The sequence below is a fragment of the Camelus bactrianus genome, chromosome 7 (assembly GCF_048773025.1).
Source record: "Camelus bactrianus isolate YW-2024 breed Bactrian camel chromosome 7, ASM4877302v1, whole genome shotgun sequence".
Classification (NCBI taxonomy): Eukaryota; Metazoa; Chordata; class Mammalia; order Artiodactyla; family Camelidae; genus Camelus; species Camelus bactrianus.
The window spans coordinates 83,766,139-83,779,130 of NC_133545.1; the positions used below are offsets into that span (position 1 = coordinate 83,766,139).

At 45.9% G+C, this 12,992-nt stretch overlaps 1 pseudogene; it reads right to left on the reverse strand.

Annotated features, from left to right (window-relative positions):
- Window positions 1-11,361: 11,361 nt before the first annotated feature.
- LOC105080689 (HLA class II histocompatibility antigen, DR beta 4 chain-like) lies at window positions 11,362-12,975 on the reverse strand (annotated as a pseudogene).
- Window positions 12,976-12,992: the final 17 nt, after the last annotated feature.

Sequence of the window (12,992 nt, forward strand, 5' to 3'; positions counted from 1 at the left end):
CTTTCAATCTGCCTACAAGTTATTTTTTTAAGTGCATTTCTTGTAGATAGCATATGGTTGAGTCATGTTCTTTTTTTTTTTCTTTTTTGAGGGGAGAGGTAATTAGGGTTTTTTTTCTATACCCTGCCTCCCTGGTCATGTATATTTTATCCACTCTTCCAATCTCTATCTTTTAATTGGTATATTAGGACCATTTATATTTAATGTAATTGTTACTGAGTTAGAGCTTAAGTATGCCATTCTATTTTTGCTTTCTGTTTGTTCTGTTTTTCATTTCTATCCTTTCTATTCTATTCTATCCTCTGCTTTCCTGTGGGTTACACATTTTTAAATTTTTATTTTTAAAATTTATTTAATTTAATTAAATTTTTAAATCCCCATAGTGTTTTTGACCATTGCTATTTACCTATGGTAAGCTTTTTTAGTGGTTGCTCCTAGTATAACATCATATACACATAAATCATCAATCTACTGGTGTTATTTTATCAGTTCAAATGAAGTATAGAAAATGTACCTCCCATTACATCCCTTTACCCTCTCCATTTTAAATGTCATTGTCTTAAATATTCCCTCTACATACATTTAGAACTACATCAGACAGTGTTCAAAGTTTTGCTTCAACCACCAACCATAATTTACAAGACTCAAGAGGAGGAAGAAATTCTATTTCATTTAACGTCATTTTTGGCTTTCTGTGTTATTTTTTTCTTCCTGGTGTTTTAAGATGTCTTTATTATTTCCTTTCTGTTTGGAGAACTTCTTTTAGCTGTTCTCTTAGAGTAGGTCTAATGGTGGCAAATTCTCTTAGTTTTCCTACATCTGAGAATTTATTGACTGCCTCTTAATTCCTAAAGGACATTTCTGCTGGATATATGATTCTGAGTTGACAGTTCTTTTCTTTCAGTACTTGGAAAACGTTGTGCCACCTCCTGGCCTCCATGGTTTCTGGTGAGAAATCTGCTCTCATTATTAATTGTCTTGCTGTTTTGAACAATTTTTATTTGTCTTTGATTTTAGAAGCTTACTTATGATGTGTCTTGGCATTGATTTTTTTGGGTTTATTCACATTGGGATTTGCTCACTTTCTTGAATCTGTAAGTTTAAGCCTTTTGTCATAGTTGGGATGCTTTCAGTCATTATTTCTTTGGCTACTTTTTTTTCAGCTGCCCTCTTTCTCCTCTTCTTCCAGGACTCTGATGAACATGAATGTTAGATCTTTTGTTATGGTCCCTGAGGCTCTGTTGGTTTTTTTCTCCCCAGTCAGTTTCCTCTCTGTCATTCAAATTCAGTGATTTCTATTATTCTTCATTTCAGCTCCCTGATCCTCTGTCCTCTCCATGCAGCACTGAGCCTATCCATTGAGTTTCTAAATTTCAGTCATTTTCCATTTTGGGTCCTCTTCATATCCTTATTTATTTATTGGGTCTTTCTAGTTTTCAAATTTGTCTCAAGAGTGTTCATAATTGCTTGTTGAAGCATATTTACAATGGATGCTTTAAAGTCTTTGCCGGATAAGTCTAACATCTCTGTCATCTTGGCATCAGCATCTGTTGGCTATCTTGTTAAATGTAGTTTGCCATCTTCCAGCGTCTTGGTATGACAAGTGATTTTTGATTGAAAACTGGATGTTTTGAGATTATAGTATGAGACTTTGGATCTTATTTAAACTTTTGTTTTAAATTTCTTCCTCTTATATCACTTCAGCAGGAGATGGGAGAGCATCTCCTGGATACTGCAAGGTAGGTGTTCCCCACATGGCATCCTCTTTTACCTCACTGGCTGGGAAGGATATGAGAAACTAGCCATTGTACCCACATGGCCTCTACAGATATTTTCATTACCACTGCGGGTGATAAAATTCCTCCTCTGACACCACCCCTCTAGGGCAGGAGTGGGGGAGAGCTGCCACAGTGAGGCCAGTTGAGGGTGGGGGTTCTAGGCTCCCCACTCAGCCTTTGCTTGGGTGGGTAGGAGTGGAACTACAGTGTCTTCTGTGGTGTTGGCTGGGCTGTTTTTGCCTAAAGGTTTTCTATCGTTCTAGTCTGCCACTTTTTTGATCCTCTGGCCAGAGAGCGCCAGCTTTTCTTGGGGCTCTCTTGGTCTGCTGGCATTTCTGGGTTGCTGGCTCCTCTAGCACTCAGTCTGGGAAATAAGAGGAAAAAGAAAACTTGGGGAATTTACTGCTGGGTTGTTCCTTGGGTTCGGTTAACAGTCTGCCTTCTTCTTTCCACTTTTCAGAGTCTTCTTATATTTTATTTATGCATAATGTCCAGAATTTTAGTTGTACTCATCAGGAGGAATAGGGACAATTTCATTTACTTCATCTTCCTGGAAGAAGAAGTCACCTTCAATAATGTTTAAGAGCACTAACCCAATTAAAATATACAAATGGCTAATAGGCACACGAAGAGATGCTCAATATCATTAGTCATCAGGGAAATGCAAGTCAAAATCACAATTAGATAGCACTTCACATACACTAGCATGACTATAATCAAAAAGACACAGGATGTGTAAAAACTGGAACACTTACACACTGTTGGTGGGAATTGGAAATAGCACAGCTGCTGTGAAAAACCGTCCATCAATTCATCAGAGGTTAAACATGGAATTATCAAATGGCCCAGCAAATTCCACTTTTAGGTGTAAACACAGAGAAATGAAAACATGTGTCCACACAGAAACTTGGATTCTATGGATTCTATTCATATGAATGTTCATAGCAGCATTCTTCATAATAGTCAAAAAGTGGAAACATCCCAAATGGCCATCAACTGATGAGCGGATTAAAACAAAAAGTGGTATATACGTATAATGGAATATTATGCAGCCATAAGAAGGGAATGAAGTACTGACACATGCTACAATGTGGATGAATCTTAAAAACATTAAGTGAAGGCAGCTAGATACAAAACACTACATATTGTATGATTCCATAGATGAGAAATGTCCAGAATAGGCAAACCCATAGGAACAGAAAGTAAATAAAAGGTTGCCAGGGGCTGGGAGAGGTGATGGGGAGTGACTGCTAATGGGTATGAGCTCTCTCGGGGGTGATGAAAATGTTTTCAGATTGATTGTGGTGATGGTGGCACATCTCTGAATAAACATAAGACCATTGAATTACAAACTTCATATGGGTGAACTGGATGGAATGTGAATTGTATCTCAAATAAGATGCTATTAAGAACAAAAAGAGAAAGAGAGAGAGCAGGCAGGACTGGGGTCAACGTGGTTGCGATCAAGTGATGAGAAGAGTTTGGATTTGGATTGTGGTGGGCGTAAGAGCAGAACGTGTTCTGGAGCTGCCCAGCCGGGTTTGCCGATGGCCTCAGGGGAGGTCTGTGGGAGGGGCCGGTGCAGCAGGCCTTGAGGGAGAGTCCAGAGTTCCATCTGGACATGTTGAAATTGGTGACGAAATGGGTAGACATGCCAGGTAAACCGGGCTCAGAGGAGGTGCAGATGGCTGTTGACTAAGCATTAGTCCTTTTCACGTAGACAAAGCTACAGAGTCGCATGAGTTGTTACCGAGTCCAAGTTCATACTGCTCGCCACACAATGGGCCAGTAAATCACGGGATGAGTTGTCGGGGCAAGGACTGGCTTTATTTGGAAAGCCAGCAGACCAAGAAGATAGGGGACCAGTGTCCCAAAGAACCATCTTGCCCCAGTTAGAATTCAGGCTTCTTTTACACTTTTAAAAGGGAAGGGAGTAAAGGCAAACATTTCCTGGTTCCGGTCAGCCTCCAGAGGGGAATGTGTTAATTTCTTCCTTCCTGCAGTCATTCACAGGAGGGCCTGCGCAGGACGTTTCCTGTGAGTTAAACAAAAGTATTTTAGCTTAATGTTCATTATTTGGGAGGCAGGGTTCCCAGAGACAGGCGACTGTGTACAATTTAAGCTCATAGGCAGCATCCCTTGAGTAATTAACTTTTAGCAAAGCAATAGAACACAAGGATTAAAGCAGAAGAAACAGATCCAATATGGAGTCAGATTTGTTCCTCCCTCTGGCAGGGTGAGTGTGGAGAAGAAGACAGCGGCCAGGACTGAGCCTGGGGCTGGAGGTCTCCAGGTGGGGAAGGTGCCACTGTGACAACAGTCTGTCACGACTGCCCTTGGCAAGCATGGGGTTAAGTCAGGGGAAGAGAGAGGACCAGCTAGTCTAGAGAAAGGGGAGATGGCTCCAGGGAGACAGGCGGTCCCGGAAAGATGGTCCGCTCACCTGCTTTAGGTGGGAGGCACTGATGGGCCAGAGGCAAGGAAGACGACCTTTGAGTCCTTGAGAACCAGCGGGAGCACAGGGAAGAGCACGCGAGTTTCCTGTGGCTGCCGGAGCAAATTACCACAAACCGGGGGCGCTTCAAACATCAGAAACTCATTGTCTCACAATCTGGAGGCCAAAGTCTGAAAGCAAGGTGTCGGCAGGGCCATGCTCCCTCCGGAGGCTTTAAGGCAGGATCCACATCACTCCAGCCTCGGCTCTGAGGTCACATCGCTGTCTGTGTCTCTGTCTCTATAAACTCCCCCTACCTCTCTCAGATGCTTTCCGGGCACCTGGATAATCCAGAAGAAACTCTGCCTCTCACAACCTGGTCACACCTGTAGCCATGTGAGGTGATCATTGTTGTGGGGTCCAGTGGGCCGGAGCACAGGCGGTAAAAGAATTTACCAAATACAAAGAATGAAAATAGAAAAGGAGTTTAATAGCTACGCTGCCATAGACAACAGCAAGCCATGCAGACCAGGGGTGCCTGTGTGAGCCCTGAGGGTCTGTTGCCGAGGTCTTTTAATAGGAAAGGTCACAAGGTGTATGATTGGCTTGTGCACAAGCCTCTGATTGGTTGTAGGTGAGGTAAGAGGTTTAGGGTTGGTGGGATTTATGACTCTGATAAGGTGGAGACTTGGGCTGAAACAAACCAGCCTGAGCCACTGTGAGATCGGGCGTTACCTAGGGCTTGTTAGGGCAAACAGGCTTCGTAAAGAATATACTTGATTCTTTGCGGGATCTCAGGCAGCCATCCGAGAGCCCAGGAATGGGGGTCGTTGGACTTGAAGGACGCCAGTTGGCCCCACAATAAACACAGGGTCTCGGGACTAGGACGTGGCCATGTCTTTGCGGACCACCATTCAGCCCACTGCGTAGAGCAATGTCTAAGGACAAGAAGGGGGTCCTGTAAGCAGACAAGGTAGGGGTCCCTGGAGAAAGAGAACCAGGCTTCTTGAAGGAAGAGAAGCCATTTTTGACCTAAACCATTTTGTGATCAAAATCTGGCCACAGTGCTTGCCCTTGAACTCAGGTCTCAGTAATTAATGATCTTAAGGGAACAAAAGAACAAACTGTTTTCATGCAAGAGACGCAACAATAGTAAAGATAACAGGTCTGTTGTAAAGCCCCCCAGACCTGTTTCTTTCGTAGACTAGCCTGAAGCACTTGCTTGAGCTGTTTTGCAGAATTTAAACCCCACTCAGGCGCTCACCCACCAGATCCACTGCAACCGAAGGGACTATGTTGATCTGTTCTGACCCTTGTGACTTCAATTAACTAAAGCCTGAGCCTTCCTGATCAACCAAGCCCCTTCGTAAAGATGCATGTATCTTTATCTTAAAACCTCCCCGATTTTGCTGTTCAGGGAGACACTGCTTTGAGAAAGGTCCCCAGTGTTCTGCTTACTTCCTAAAAGTAAGAAATCCTTCCTTCTCCTGCTCTTTGGCTTGGCTGTGTCTTTTGGTGCGACACCCACCAAGAGACAAACTCAGTTTTCGGGTAACGGTACCGGGCACCGGGTGGCCGTGGGGCGGACTGAGTGCCTGGGCTCGTGGGTGCAGCTTCGTGGGGACGTGGGTCCTGGAGGCCTGTGAAAGTTCTGTCCCTTACTCCCATTTTCTCGGTGCAATCAGGAGCAAGGTCATTGTGAGTCCTCCCTAGAGTGAGCAAGAGGAGGGGACAGTGGTCAATGCCTCGAGGAGCAGGGCAAACTGACAGAGAAGGGGTGGCACTGTGGACAGTGCCCAGGCACCTGAGGCCAGTGGTCAGGAAGGTAAACTGAGACCGGGCGGCAGGGGTGAGTACCAGGATGCTGGTGTCTGTGTGTGGAGGGCATTAAAGGGTTAAAGCAGGCAGGTAGCTCGATATGAGCAGAGAAAGGGGGGCGCGGTCCAAATGGCAGGAAACCATACATCTTGGGAACAACAGGGTCCTTGGGCAGGAAGAGAAAAGCAGGAATCTCCAGACTGAGAAGAAATCACACATTTCGAGGTGACAAGTGTCCTGGAGGCCAACAAAGACAGGTGAGAAAAGGTGGGAATCTCTGGTGTCCAAATGTAACCTTTTGCTCATTATGCCCTCATTTCAATAAAATTAACCTTGCAGATTAGAAATACCCATCGTGCACCGACGCCATGACAGTTCTGATCCAGACCAAATAAGGACAAAAATCCCTCTTCCCCTCGGGAAAGTGAAGCTGGGATGGAAATCAGGGGCTACAACCCCAAACCCCTCCCTCCCCAGTGAATATTCCACTCATTCGCTTTTACACTCTAGGCAACCCACTTGCCAAACCCACTTGCCAAAGAAACTCAGGGAAGCCGCTCACCTGAGCCTGCCTGCTCTCCCCTTGAGTGTCTTATCCATCCTTTAATAAATCCTCACTTTACTTTCTTGACCTCTGTGTCTAGTCTCTGACTTCCTTCCGTGATAAGAATCTATTCTCTGACAACAAAGCGACCTGGGAGCAGACACTTAGGAAGATACAAGTGTCACGTGGACACAGGTAACAGGTTTCCTCTGGTGGCTCTACCTTGGTGGGCCTACATCCCTGTGCTACAGGTGTTTTGGTGACTGAGTGAGTGTGGACACTGACCCTTCTCTTACCCGCAGCCCAACCAGCACCTGCTGAGCCCAGTTTCTAGAAGCACCACGCTGAAGTGTTGCCCTGTGGGCTTGGGAGTCCCAGTGACCAGCCGCAGGCAATCCTGTGACGGGACAGCAGGGTCCAGGACACAGTTGACTGTTGTCCTCACCTTTCAGATGCTGGCTCCTTGCCTGACCCCAAGGATCAGGGGCTTTGGAGGCATCTGGATGTCTGAGCATTGGTGAGGGTCCTGCTGGTTACAGGATTCTAGGAGAGTGTGGAGGGTCCCCTGCAGAGCCCCTAAGAAAGCTGGGGTGGTTGGTGGATGTGAGGGTAGGTGACTTGGTGACCCCAGGTGACCCTGGGTGACTGGGAGGAGGCAGGAGCTGGGACAGTGTGACTCAGTTTCGTGTATATAAACACATACAGTAATGTCTGTTGCTGTTGGGGTGAGAGTTATTCACATAATACTGAAAGGACATACCCCCAAAATAGTTCTTCCTGGTAGGCAAGATTGCAGTAAATTTAATTTTATCCTATTGGCTTATTTTCATTTTTTACAATGAATATATATTCTTTTTGTGTCAAAGAAAAAAATAATATAAATTATTTATAAAACGATTGCAATTTGCTAAGCCTGGAGTGGAGCCTGAGGCCTGGGGTGGGGACCGTTGCAGCAATTAAGACAGAACTATACCCAGGAGATCCATTCCCGACCTCCATGCCTCCCTGCCTCCTTGCCTCCACCTCGCCAATGGCCAAGTAGACTCTGGCCCCTGCAGGCCTCTATCCCCGCCACACCTGTGCAGTTACCGCACCTCAATGTTCCAGGAGACATCACCCTCCCACGGCCCCCCTGGGCTGCTCCCTGCCACCCCGCTGTTACCCAAAACTGGGTTCACCTCTTGGTGGGTATCAAGCCAAAGGACACAACCAAGCCAAAGAGCAGGAGAAGGAAGGATTTATCACTTGCAGGAAGTAAGAACACCAGGGATGTTTCCAAAAGCAGTGTCTCACCGAGCAGCAAAATTGGGGAAGTTTTAAACTAAGGGTACGTGCTTATTCAAGAAGGGGCTGAAGCAGAGAATTCAGCACAGAATGAGGGCAAAGGTTGACTGAGTCCAAGCTTTAGTTGATTGAAGTCACAAGGGTCAGAAAAGGTCAGCATCGTGATTCCAGCCTCCATCTGGGTGGGGACCCCAGTTCCTGCAGAACTCGAAGACCTGTATCAGACTGTTACGCACGTCCCTTGAGGAGGAGCTCTCACTCTGTTTTATTGCTGAACCGTTGTTTCTTCACTGCTTTTCCTTTGTTCCTGCATCACCTGACTCTCCTTAAGATCATTAACTACTGAGACCTGTTCAAGGGCAAGCACTGTGACCAGGCTTAGCTCCCAAAATGGCTTCTCTTCTGTCAAGAAAGCCATGCTTGGTTCTCTTCCTCCGGGGACCGACCTCCCCTATCGGCTCACTCCAGGAGTCTCACAGTAGCTCCTGGCTGTGGTTCCCCCCTCACCCTATGGGTCAGAACTCTTAACACACTCAGAACACAATATTTTCATTCCACCTTGCTTGATTTGTTTTGGTTTCCTATGACCTACAGGGAAAATCAAGACATACTGATAAAATTAAGTAGGCAGTTTTCAAGAAGCTTTTACAGAATTTTAAACAGTTTTTACCAAATCTACAAATAATGCATCCTTATTCACGATTTGGTGCATTCTTTCCTGTCATTTTTTAATGCCTTCATTTATTTTGAAAATTCTATTTATTGTTGAGGGGTGAGGGAGGTAATTAGGCTTATTTATTTATAGAGGAGGTACTGGGGATTGAACCCAGGACCTTGTGCATGCTAAGCATGCGCTCTACCACTGAGCTATAGCCTGCCCCATGTCTTTAAAAATACCTTTTCAGATTCCCATAATAGTGTTTTGCCACAATTCTCTATTTCTAGCCATACACACTTAGCTGGTTAGGTTTAATCACATGAGCCTGAGTTGCTGACCTCATGAGCCTCGAGCTTAAACACGTCTCCTTGACAGTCTCCTAAGAACAAGGGCATTCTCCCAAGCTCACGATGCAGCTGTCACACTCGGGAAGTTTCACATTCATTCAATGCTATTATCTCATCTCTGGCCCATATTCAAATTTCCCCAAGTGCCCCAATAATGTCTTTTTCCTTCATCCAGAGTCCGATCAGGGATCATGGCACTGTATTTACTTACTGATCTCTCTGGACTCCTTGAAATGGAGTAGGACCCTGTGGGGACCTCCTGGGTTCAATCCCCAGTACCTCCATTAAAGAAACTAACTAAATAGGCAAACGAATTACACTCTCCCCTCCCCCCAAGCCCCCCCCAAACCAAACCCAAACAAAAATTACATATAGGCTATAATATCCAAACCATAAAGATGTGCAGAGAGAACCGTCAGAGAGAAAAGAGACCAAAAAAATTGAGAGGGATTCTCTCTCAACATTGGGATGGTGGAAGGTTTCGGTTTGTTTTGAACATTTTTCTGTATTTTCTGCAATTGGAATACGTTACTCGTATGCCAAGAAAACAGCAGTGTCTTCTTTTAAAAGCTAGTTGTGCAAGCTGAGAACTGGGTAAAATGAACTACGTGTGCTTAGCAGCCACTCATGATAACTGAGGGTCCTGGTTAAAAATCAAATTACAGGACAGAGCAGACTCAGAAAGCTCCCGATACTGAGCCAGGCAGGCCACGTTTAGAATGCTGTGTTCCCTTCCCGGTGTCACATTTTGAAAAGGATGCTGTCTAACTGTCATGCATCTGAAGGAGCGTGGCCAGTCAGTATGGCGTCTGGAAGTCCTGTGGCTCTTCACACTGAAAGAACTGGGCGTGTTTGTCAAGCGACAGCAGTTTCAAGGAGAATGAGACAGTTCTTCTAATATCTGAAGAACTGTCGAATATCAAAGTGAGGAATTTTTTTTTTTTCATGGCACACAACCAAAGTAAGATTTATTAATTTATTAAAGCATCTACCCATGCCTGTGAGGATTACACTCCTGTCAGAATCTCAATTTCTATTGAGAAAATAAAAAGGGGGGCAACTGAAGAGTTAGAAACAAACAGGCCCACAAAACAATCTTATAAATATCAATTGATACCTGCATTTAAATACTTAAAAGATGTTAATTTTCTTTTCACAAAAAGTATGCCAAGGAATTTCTTTTGAGATGTCATTCTTTTATTTTATTTTTTTAACTTTTTTTAAATTGAGTTATAGTCCTTTTAAAATGTTGTGTCAAATTCCAGTGTAGAGCACAATTTTTCAGTTATACGTGAACATATATATATATTTATTGTCACGGGTTTTTTTGCTGCGAGCTACCATAAGATCTTGTATATATTTCCCTGTGTTATACCGAGGAAATTTTTTTTAATTTGAAAAAATACTTGACAGAGAAATGTGGGTAAGAGATGTATTCAGGTGCAAGGGAGGTCATAAGGGTTGAATATAAAAATGACTGGAGGAGGGGAAAGGTGTAGCTCAAGTAGTTAGAGCGCATGCTTAGCACAGCCAAGGTCCTGGGTTCAATCCCCAGTACCTCTTTTAAAAATAAGTAACTAAACCTAATTGCCTTCCCCCAGAAAAACTAAAAACAAAAAGTGACCAGGAAAGATGCAGGAAAAATGGCTGTGGGGCGCAAGGAGGGCTGTGTCCCCGGTCTCCATGAGTCCCCTGGGACAAGCCCCACCAGGTGTGATTTCTTGGCTTCATGCAGGAAAGAACTCAAGAGTGAGCCACAGTTGAGTAAAGGTAGATTTATTCAGAGCTACACACTGCATAGAGTGCAAGGCAAGAGAAAGGCAAGGAAAGAGGTGTGGGAGTTGGGTGCTCAGGGTAAAGTAAAAGTAGGTACACACTCCAAAGACAGAATGCGAGCCATCTCTGAAGGGGAGGGAGCAGGAAAAGGGTGGCCAGGGTGGTGTTGCCAGTTTTTATGGGCTCGGTAGCTTCACACGCCTACAGGTGGGACCATTACAACTACCCTGGGGAAGGGGCTGGGATTCCCAGGAATTGGGCCACCACACATTCTTTGGCCTTCTGCGTTAGCCTTGGGACTGTCCCAGTGCCTGCAGGCATGTTATTTATCATGCTGTTACAGTGAGCATATGATGAAGCTCAAGGTCTACTAGAAGTCAAACCTCCCACCAACTTAATCCTCAAGGCCAACTGGGAGTTGAATCTTCCACCATTTTAGTGTTAATTGCTGTCATTCCTTGAATGGCTGCGCCCTGCCCCCTTCCCTCCTGTCTCAGAATGAAGATAAAATACTGCAACCAGTATTGGGGATTTCCAGGTCAAGGACAGGGGCTGAAGAAGCCATCAGGGGGGACGTTTTCGGCAGGGTCATAAACCAGAAGCCAGCCAGATCTTGAGAAAGTACTGTCTTGGTGGATTAAAAGCCAAACAGGAAATACTTTCATGCTGCAAAAGAGCTAAGCCAGAAGGTTCTCTCTCTTATCAGCGTCATCATCTTCATTTCAGTTTAGGTGTTCTGTTGGCTGAAGTCCAGAGTGTCCTTTCTGATTCCTGAAGTAGGTCCATAGCCCCACCCCAAGGAAGGGCAGACCCAGAACCAAGCCCCCAGTCCCACTCAGCATCTTGCTCTGAGCAGATTCAGACTGTGCCCCCTCAGGGGTGGGCATGTCCCTCCTCGGTGGGTGAGGAATTTACGAGGTCAGAAAGCTTCTCACTCCATTCCACTGGGACAGGGCTCAGCAGCTGGGGTGCTCCACTTGGCAGGTGTAGACCTCCCCACTCTGAGGAACGGTTTCAAGCATCACCATGGTCTGGAAGGTCCAGTCTCCGTTAGGGACCAGGCCTGTGGAGACCACCCCAGCCTCCTCTTCCTGGCCATCCCGGAATCACTTGACTTCAATGTGGCCTGGATAGAAACCATTTGCAGAGCAGATCAGGAGGTTGTGGTGCTGCAGGGGCAGGGTTTTTGCAGGATACACAGTCACTGTAGGGTCAACTTGCCGCTGTACCATGAAACTCTCACCAATCCTTAGATGTGTCAGCACACCGTGTCCACCTGCACTCGCCTCAACTCCAGGATGTCCTTCTGGCTGTTCTGAGACAGGAGGGAAGGGGGCAGGGCGCAGCCATTCAAGGAACGACAGCAATTAACACAAAAATGGTGGAAGATTCAACTCCCAGTTGGCCTTGAGGATTAAGTTGGTGGGAGGTTTGACTTCTAGTAGACCTTGAGCTTCATTATATGCTCATTGTAACAGCGTGATAAATAACATGCCTGCAGGCGCCATGACAATTCCAGGGCTAACTGCAAAAGGCCAAAAAAAGGGCAGTGGCCCAATTCCTGGGAATCCCAGCCCCTTTCCCAGGGTAGTTGGAACGGTCCGACCTGTAGATGTGTGAATCTACCGAGCCCATAAAAACTGGCAACACCACCCCGGCAGCCCTTTTTCACTCCCTCGCCTTCGGAGATGGCTCGCATTCTGTCTTTGGAGTGTGTACCTACTTTTACTTTAACCTGAGCACCCAATTCCCACATCTCTTTCCTTGCCTTTCTCTTTTGCCTTACACTCTATGCAGTGTGTATCTCTCTAAATAAATCTACCTTTACTCAACTGTGGCACGCTCTTGAGTTCTTTCCTGCAAGAAGCCAAGGACCCACATTTGGTGGGGCACGTTCCAGGGGCTCAACCGAGACCTGAGACATGGCCCTCCTCACACCCCCACATCCATTTCCCTGCATCAGTTCCAATACTTAAGTGATCGGCTGCCCCAGCTAGGTCACCACCCCGAATTCCCCCATGTCGCTGTGGAAGGGCACATACTCCTCTCCATTATTGAAGTATCTGTCCGGAGTCACACCCGCTCTGTCCAGTTGGAGAAATGACACTTGGACTTCCCCAGAAACAAGAAATGTGTTGTGAGAATATGAAGAAATCTGGTCACCTGGGCAGGCTCTTCGGAAGAGACTGAAGGCGACGCCCACCCATGCAGGTTGCTCAGGTGCTGCTGGGGGCGCTAGGAACCCCCACCACCATTGATTCTACTGGCACCCCAACTACAAGCACCAGCACCCCCACGGATTCATCTTTCATCTGCTGGTGGTGGAGGAAGGCCATCCTGGGGGAGGAGACCC